Source organism: Gorilla gorilla, chromosome Y (assembly GCF_029281585.2).
Source record: "Gorilla gorilla gorilla isolate KB3781 chromosome Y, NHGRI_mGorGor1-v2.1_pri, whole genome shotgun sequence".
NCBI classification, from domain to species: Eukaryota; Metazoa; Chordata; class Mammalia; order Primates; family Hominidae; genus Gorilla; species Gorilla gorilla.
Window position 1 is genome coordinate 34,710,218 of NC_073248.2, and position 9,247 is coordinate 34,719,464.

Consider the following 9,247-nt stretch of genomic DNA (forward strand, 5'->3'; position numbering starts at 1 on the left):
TTTGCTGCTTATTTAAAATGTAACTAAAATACTAAAAAGTACTGTATAATGTAGTTTCATGAAGCATTCTTTATGGTTTTCACAAAATTAGTTGTCTCAATTGAATATTTTGAGACAGAAATTTCTATATATCATTGTATTTTACTTTCACTGTATTGCTTGCATGTCATAACGGATGGAAATAAAAATATTTATATTTACATATATACAAAACATGGATTTTTATTTATATTTTCTAGTCAGATAGGGTTACCAATAATTTTATCTATATAGGAAAATTTTTACAAGCCAAAAGTTCTTAACTTTCTTTTCTTTTGAAGTTTCACATTTTAGTGTAGATATGAGATGGAATTGACTGTGATCATTCTTTGATTTCACTATGATTCTGATGCAGTATTAGGAATGTATAGACTTTAAAGCTTGCTTTCTTCTTCTTCATCTCCCTTTGGAGCTGTATATGCAATTCCTGCAGTAATATGCATCATTATCTGACATATGGTTGCTGAAAAAGTCAAGCATAAATAGAATTCTTAGTTTCAGTGAATCTTTAGGAACAGACAAGTAAAACTGAAAGATAATTATGGTATGAATGTTACTAAACTGTTTATCACAGAGGTACAATAAGGGTGAAAATAAATTTAAAAATACATGCCTCATCCAACACATGAGGTAGTAAAAATGAAAAATTTAATTTGACATAAAGAACAGTTTAAAAGTTATGATTATTTCTGGTAAGAACAAGTAGCTCAGAAACCACGAGGAACTCCTGCAAAGCTACAAGATGGATTTGCAGGTCAGGATGTGGAGCATGGGGGAGGGTTCCAAGGTCCTGGTCAGGTTGAGGTCCTCCTGGGGCATGGGAATGTCTCAGTGGGAGAGCTGGGAAGGGGAAACGCATGCCTCACCCCAGCTAGCAGGCCACCTCAGCCGACCTAGAAGAAACTGTCCCTTGACTATCCTCTTTCTCCTTCTTGGACAGGGAGGTGGAGGAACTCAGCCATCCTGAGTACTGGTGGAAGGATGAAGTTTGCCTTTCATCACAACATTTACTTCCACAATGAAGTGATCATTAAGGAGTACTGCATTGAAATTCTCAATAAGGAGTGCCTCCCCTCATGGTAGAGGGTGTGGTATGTAGGAAGCTAGGTCTGGCATGAGCCTTCCCAACTCCTCTCGCTCCAGGATAGAGGGTGACTGGCTCCACTGTGTCCAGTGGTTCTAGGGTCATGCAGGTGAAGGCCCCAGTTTCAGGCAGGACACACCTAACTGAGTTTCTTCAGCTGGTTGGCTGATGGTGACTGCCCAGGGTATGACGGGTTGCTGAGGTGTGGTGCTGGTAGGGCATCATGGGAAAGGACCTTGCTGGTCATTGCTTGGCGTCAGAGGAATTGGCTTTGAACCAGAACCTGACCTGTCACGACCACTTTGCCCAGTCCCCCAGATCATCAGCCAGGGCCTGTGGCTCAATCTCATGCAGCACTACCCAAGAGAGTTAGTCCCTCAGAGAGGGAACAGAGAGGAGGCTGGGGAGCAGCCCAGGGCTGTGGTATGAGAGACCTGTGGGTCCTGGAGCTAGGACACACACAACAAAGCCAAAGCTCAGGGAGGAGACTGCAGTAAGCATACTCAGACCATGCATGGGCTGGGGGAGAAAGGTCCATGAGGGAACTGTAGCACCCATATTTCAGGATTGGAGAACCCTAAGCTGCTTAAGAGGTCTAAGTAACTAAGGTCAATGGGAGAGAAGTCAGGCTCAAGGGATAGCTGCCTCATCATCCCTTGCAAGCTCGCTTCCCTGCCCTGAGGCCTGCTACCACCTGAGGCTCAGTTTGGACTCAACCAGGGTGCTCTCACCCTCCACACAGTTGCACACCTGAGGTCTGTCTAGGTCTACACACTCCCAGAATGGCTCTCCCAGGTCTGTCAAGTTCCATTTCGATGATTCCAGGCTCCACTGACATGCTTTTGCCCCTCTGCCATGCTCATTCACTCAGCCCCTGCCCACCCCCAGAAAAGACAGGCCATCACACAGGCAATCTGGAGGACCACACAGGGTTCACTGGGGAGGAAATGTGAAGAGATGGCAAAATGGAAGGTTCCTTCTGTGTGTGTCCAGCAAGGAAATCTGGGCCCATCTCACTATTGGTGAGGACACCCAGTGTCTCTTGGCCTTGAGCCTTGAGCCTGTGTGCCTTGAGCACACAGACATACATTGTCTAAATGTGATTGACATCATCACTACCTAAGTGATCTACAGATTCTATACAACCCCTGTAAAAATATCAATGGCCCATTCTTCATAGAAAAACAATTTGAGAATCCTCCATTTGCTATGAAATGGCAGAAGATCCTGAAGACCCAGAGCAATCCAGTAAAAAGCACAAATCTCGAGGTATCACACTACCTAACTTCACAATATATAACAAAGTTTTACGTACCAAAATAGAACAATACTGGCAGAAAAGGAGAGACATGAGCTTATTAAAAACAATCAGGGCCCAGAACTAACTCACTGCGTTTGCAGCTCACGACGTTTTCCCAAAGAAACAAGAACACCCAATGGAAAATCGAATATCTTCTATAAACTAGGCTGGGGAAAACCTGAATGTCCACATAAAGGATTTTAAAAGTAGATTATTTCTCACCAAACTCCAATGTCAGACCTAAAATGATAAAAATACCAGAATAAAACACAAGGAAGAAGCTCCATGACATTTGTATGGGCAATGATGGTCTCAAAGTGACTGCAAGAGCAAAGTAAACACTATGAAAAATAGAGAATAGGGTTATATCAATCTAAAGTGCTTCAACACACCACAGGAAACTAAACAGAGGGAAGGGACATTTATAGGATGGGAGCAATGATTGGATCACCATACATCTGTTAATGGGTGAACATTTACAGTACATAAGGAACTCCAACAACTCAATAGCATGAAAACAAATGGACTGAGGATGTGAATAGTCATTTGTGAAACTAAGACATACAGCTGCCCAGAAGACACAGTACAAAGCGCTCATCATCCCTAATGCATCAGGAAAATGCAAATAAAAACCACAGTGATATTTCATCTCACTTCAGTCAGAATGCCTATTATCCAAAAGACAAAAATAAATAAATAACACCCACCTCATTTATGGTGAGGATGCAGAGAAAAGGAAATCCTTGCACACTTTTGGTGAGAATGTAAATTAGTGCAGGCATTACAAGCAACCTTATAGCTTTTATTTAAGTATAAAGAGTCTTTAGAAGTCTACAAGTAGAACCACCCACCATATGATGCAGCAAATCAGAATACTGGGGCACACCCACAAGTACACAAATCAGCATGTTGAAGTGGTGCATGCACCCATGCAATTATTGCTGCACTGTTTACATTTTTGCTATAGCCAAAATACGGAGGCAATCTGAGTGTCCCTCAATTGACAAGTGGATTAAAAAACTGGGGCACATATGCACAATGGAAAAACGTGCTGCAATAACAACGAAGGCAATCCTGCCAGTTGTGACAGTACATCTGAATCTGCTGAATGTGTGCATGCCATTTTGTTAAGTGATATAAGCCGTGTATCAGAAAGGCAAATAACACATGACCTCATTCTTACGTGAAATCTCAAAAGCGGACCTCAAAGAGGTAGTGACTCCACTGGCTGGGGTGGTGTTTAGTGAAGAGGATGCACTGAGATATTGGATCAATAACACATATTTCTAGTTAGAAAGGAGGAATAGTTTAAAAACCTTTTCTACAGCATGCTGACTATAACTAGTGATAACACATACTTTCTCTACAAAATTCTAAGACAGTGCATGTCGAGTTTTGTCACAACAAAAATGACAAGTAGGTGAGGTCATGCATGTGTTGATTTGCTGAATGCAAATCTGTCAGTGACTTTAGCATCTGTGGCCCACGTGTATGGATATTCAGTGGAGGAAGCATTAGACAGACTGTATAATTCAGCACGATCTCTGATAATACCTAAACAATGGAGCTCATGTGAAATCACTAGACTAAACTGCATTCAGGATTCGAGGAAGAAGCCCAGTCAGCCATGTTCACTCGTTGGGGTGGCCGGTATGGCAGAGTCACCAGCCCACCGCACACCCATCCATTGTAGACAGTTCCTGATTTGCTGCCAGCCTTGGGAAAAGCTCTTCCCCTACTACCACTTTAAAACTAGCTAGCTACAAAACTAGCCCTGGCATCTACTCACCATATTTTCCCTATCTATTTACTTCCTAGAAAAATCATTGCAAGATCCTTTCCTCAACTTTTTCCTATGCATTAAATTTGCGGCAAGACCTATGATAAGACGACCTTATCATAGGCAAGTCCCCACACATTTCCCAATCTGAGTTGCCCTGAGTGAACACAACAATCTGCTGCCCCATTCCCACTCTTTAAATTCTTAACCTTATGCAAAGTATGCTGAAAAGGCCACAGAGAATAAAAGGGCCCTGGGCTCCAGAAACAATCTGCAGTGCCAATCACTGGGGAGAACAGAGCCTCACTAGGGTCTGCATGAGCTCCAAATGCACTCGTAATGCTGTTAGCTGCATACATTATTGGCTCCTCACCTAATAAGAATCTTGGAGAAAAGCTTAGCCCAACTAAAGACGCAAACATCAATAACAGTGTCCATATCCTGGGTCATCAAGTGACAAAATGTCCATGCATGGATCCTCTGGCAATCTTATATTCCACAAATCCACCCTCTTTCCCCTCACTTTTGCATGTTTGTGTTTTCCCTTAGTCAACTATGTCAGAAAAAAAAAGGGAACTGGGTGTGACGGCTCATGCCTGTAATCCCAGCACTTCGGGAGGCTGACATGGGCAGAGCACAGGGTCAGGAGATCAAGACCATCCTGGCTAACAGGGTGAAACCTGTCTGTGACAAAAATATAAAAAAATAGCCAGGCATGATGGTGGGCACCTGTAGTTCCAGCTACTCAGGAGGCTGAGGCAAGAGAACGGCATGAACCCAGGAGGTGGTGCTTGCCGTGAGCGGAAATTTGCACTCCAGCCTGGGTGACAGAGTGAGACTCCGTCTCAAAAAAAAAAAAAAAAGAAAAAAAGGGGTATCCTGAATGCTTTTCCACATACCTCTGTAACCTTTCCCACAGTCCCTCCATACACCTTACAAGCCCATTTCTTCTCACGGTGATGGGACCCCTTGTCCTGAGATGCTGATTGTCCCAGAAAAGGATTATGCTTTCCCCTTTAAAAGGAGAACATGTGAATACAACATGAAAGTGAACTTTCAGATTTCCATCGTCTTGTGCTATCTTAGTGTGTCTGATGACACCCAAAATGAAGGATTTTGGAGGTGCCTTATCCCAGCAAACTGGGCCCTGGATATCTTAGTGCCCATTAACCCCTTTTGTTGAGCTACCTCTGTTTCCATAGGATGAAGTGAGCCTCCAACTAAACTTTCTCTTTCTTTTACCTCCCCAACTCTGTCCTGCAGGAAGAATACCAAAACATTCTATACCGATTCACTCTACAACTTTGGAGGCCTAGCTCTGACACAGACTGGTCATTTCCATGAAGAGAATAAAACATATGGATTGATCAATTCATTATGACAACTGAATCCAAGGGATAAACATACCCACACACACACACACACACACACACACAGACACATACACACAGAATCACACATCGTTAACAGTATTTTTCATTCCATACAATCCAATTTTACCCCCTCTTCCTGTCTGCATTTTTTTGTGACTGGATCTGTTTTTCCTTTAGTTCGTGTGCATAACACCATGCTGAGTACTGATATCCTGCATACTGTTGTAACTTTTTAGCAGTTTTGCTGTTTTAGGTGAAGTCTGATGCTCCATCATGTTCAACTCAAAATCTGGGAGTCCCCTAGAGAAACACAAATGCATATCAACATCCATTTCCTTGGGGCCATACTTTAAAATGTTTTAATTTTAAAGCCTGCTGAGAAAAGACTGTCCCTTCCCCATTTGTGATCTCTTAAACCTCTTCCTACCATGTGTTACAAACTGTTCTCTGCAATACCTGCCCCATTCCCAGTATTCTCTGTGATGGGAGTCAGCTAACAAGATGGATTGTATACTAAAAGCACACAGAAATCTGATGGGGCAACAGCTTAAGAAAATCCATCAATCTAAACAGTCTTTTGTGGTCTGTGGCAAAGGTGACAAGGAGGCCCATTCAGGGAGCCCAATCTTAAGAGGTTGGTAGGATGACTGCCGGTGGGGTTGACGGCCATGGAATCAAGTGCCACAGACTGAAGTAAATGATTCAGCTTTACTTCTCAGTGAGTCTGGACATGCACTATGCTTCCCTGGGCTTAAGACTCCAAAGCTATAACCTGCTTGGCAGTGCAGTCTCTAATGTGCCTTTTTCAGCCCAAAGCCCTGAATCTCCCAGATTCTGTCACTCTGTGTCTTCTTCTCAAGGAATTTCTACATGTATGAAATAAGCATCCAGGCTCCCTGAATAGGGAAGTGTGTCAAACCCCTCATAGTGGGCATCAAACAGCTCCAGTTCCAACTGAGCAGCTCACCTGAAATCTCTGTTTGCTCTTTGGGTGGCTACATCTTCGTGTAGTATTGCAGGGGACTGTGCCACAGGCCCTTACATAGGATCTATTGAAGGAATCAATCGGGAAAGGCCTCATCAGGTTTGAGACTGGTGACCCATGCAACTGGGAACATACCAGGGTCATTTCTGATGTTTCCCAGTGAGGAACCACGTCAGCAATCCTATTAGATCCTGCGAACCTGTGGTCAGAAAACCAGTTGAAGAAGTTAAGGCTCCTGTTGTGGTGCCTGTGGCGATAGGCCTTAACTTCATAATCTTAATACTACTGAATTGGAGTGGAATGGGAAGCCCTGTATTCTACAGAGACAGGATTTTGTGGGAAGGGGGCTGGATCACGATGGCAATGATCCACCCACCATCTTCCTTCCACTACCCAACGTGGAGCCACATGTCACCTGTGAGGTTCATGAGATATTCCTCGGTAATCACTTGATTCTGGAAGTAGGTGTTACTCTGAAAGAACAACATGATCTTGCAGAGATGAACTGAATGCTTAGCTTCTTTAACCTGTCAGGACAAGGTGGAGAAACCTTATATTTTGGGATGAGGTGTCCACTGCTGCTTACAGGAATAAATTATTTCCCTTACCCTCCCCCACTAAACCCTCTAGCCTCAGTATTCCCAGCCTCACCTCCAAGTTAATCATGTAGCTCAGCATGTCTTCGTCTTCGCCAGTGATTAGGGCTGACATTTGAAGGTGGTTTGCAATCTGCTCTAGGTCAAAGAGACTTTAGATGCGATGGAAGGAAAAGCTAGAAGCAACAGGGAAGAAGGCTTAAGGGCATCCAGAGGCTGGGGTGGGGGATTTCTCAGATCTGCTTCCATATATGACCTCATTTTCTCCTCTCTCTTCCCCCTGAATTAAGACATCTTGGGTTCACGGGGGGTGTATACTTCTGAGACTGACTGCACTGACATGGGGAGGGACGATTTGCAGACACTTGCTTCTGTCTGAGGAGTGGCAGAATCTGCTTATAGCCGAAGACGCCCAGTCCCAGAACGCACTAGCAAGTGGCAGCAATCACATTCCCTTAAAAATAGCTTGATTCACTGAAAAACCTCTTCTGGTCTGAACTCGCTTCTGCTCTTCAAAAAGATGCCCCAAACGTCTGCTGCTCGGCATCACCAAGGGTTTCTCTGCCGCATGCAGGACAATAGTACCCACGCCTGCTCCGGCTTTCCACAGCCACATTTGTCCGTGGCAACTCCCCTTTGTTCCCCAAAGAGTCACATCGACGCCGAGCTGCCCATCGGTTACTTACACTTCCCCGAGAGCACCTCTCCACTAGAAAGGCCGAAGAAACACTGAGAAGGATACAACATTGGCCCAGAAGCCAGGGACGCTCTGGATGACGGCGCCTCTGCGGTCTAGGTGGGGCTTGCGCCTCCGCTCCATCTTTTCCCTCTGCCGAGAAAAGGCCTTCCTGGCTTGGGCATTAACCGGCTCCAGCTCCACCTGAACGGCCAGCAGCTCCTCCAGTGCAGACTCTGGGGTCATGGGCCCAGGGCCAGGCTGTGCCCGCTGGGCCTCCTCCTGCCGCTCCACGAGGCCCTCCTCCTCCGCCACCACCTCCACCTCCGCCATTATGTCATCCAACAGCAGCGCCGCCTCCTCCCCCAAAGCCGCCTGCTCACTCTCCACCCCGGCCGCCCCCTCCTGTACAGCCTCCATCCTGAAGGCGATGCCCTCCTCCGCACTCGCACACACCAAGGCCTGTGCTGCCCGACCCACGCCACAGGAACCCTGCCGCAGCCTCTATGGCACCCGGTAGGTCAGCGAGCCCTCAGGGCGCATGCGCCGGGCTTCCAGGCGCCCCCTAAGGGACTGCGCGCGAAGGGCCAAGGGGCCGCAACCAGACAGACTTCCTCCCGTCGTGGCCAATCAATGGGAGGGCGGTGGGCGTCTCCCTGGGCGGCACAGCCACTGGCGGGCCTGCATCTCCAGTCCCCCACCTCCCGCCTTCCCTGCCCAAGCCTCCTCCGAGAAGCCCTTGGAACTTGGGCTGGGTAGCTCGGCATCCAGGCACACGCGGGCTGCGTGGCCTTTGGAATTGTGGCCATGGCAGCCCTGTGCCCTGACATTCTGAGTGTGGCAAGCCATGAACATCTCTATGTGTCACGAAGACAGGAAACATCTCTCTTCGTTAGGCAGGCCAGGTAGATGGTACAGAAGTAATACTGCAGATCCAGAGAACTCTCTCTGGTTGCTGGGGCAAGGGTGGCAGGGGTGTCCTGGGGGAAGTGATCGGGGCGGGCACGTGGGAGGAAAGTCGCCTGCCTGTGCTGAGTGGAATTGATCTGCTGTAGAGGCCAGAGCCCCGGCACACACTCTCACAGATTGAGGCAAATAGAGGCTCCGAGTACCATGCTTCCTCCCTGAGGATGCTGTAATGCAAGGAGCATTCCAAAGGGCCTCTTGTCCTATGCCCTGGGCACACCAGAGGCCAGCCACCAGGGTTGGCCATTATCGGCCTGCGCGCACGCTGTTGTGCACTGCCTTGCCGACCCAGAGGCTCCCGCACCCTCAGCAGCGGCTGCGGTGCCTGCTGCTGGGGCTCTGGAAGCCCAGGGGCGGGGCCTCTGGCTCCCAAGCTGCTGTGCGCAGTTGAGCCTGCTGGGGACCCGAGCCCTATGGCCAGTGCGGGACCTGCGGGTCCAGCGGAGCT

At 47.1% G+C, this 9,247-nt stretch overlaps 1 pseudogene; it reads right to left on the minus strand.

The window, feature by feature from the left end:
- Positions 1-5,853: 5,853 nt before the first annotated feature.
- LOC129530274 (testis-specific Y-encoded protein 2-like) lies at positions 5,854-8,376 on the minus strand (annotated as a pseudogene).
- Positions 8,377-9,247: the final 871 nt, after the last annotated feature.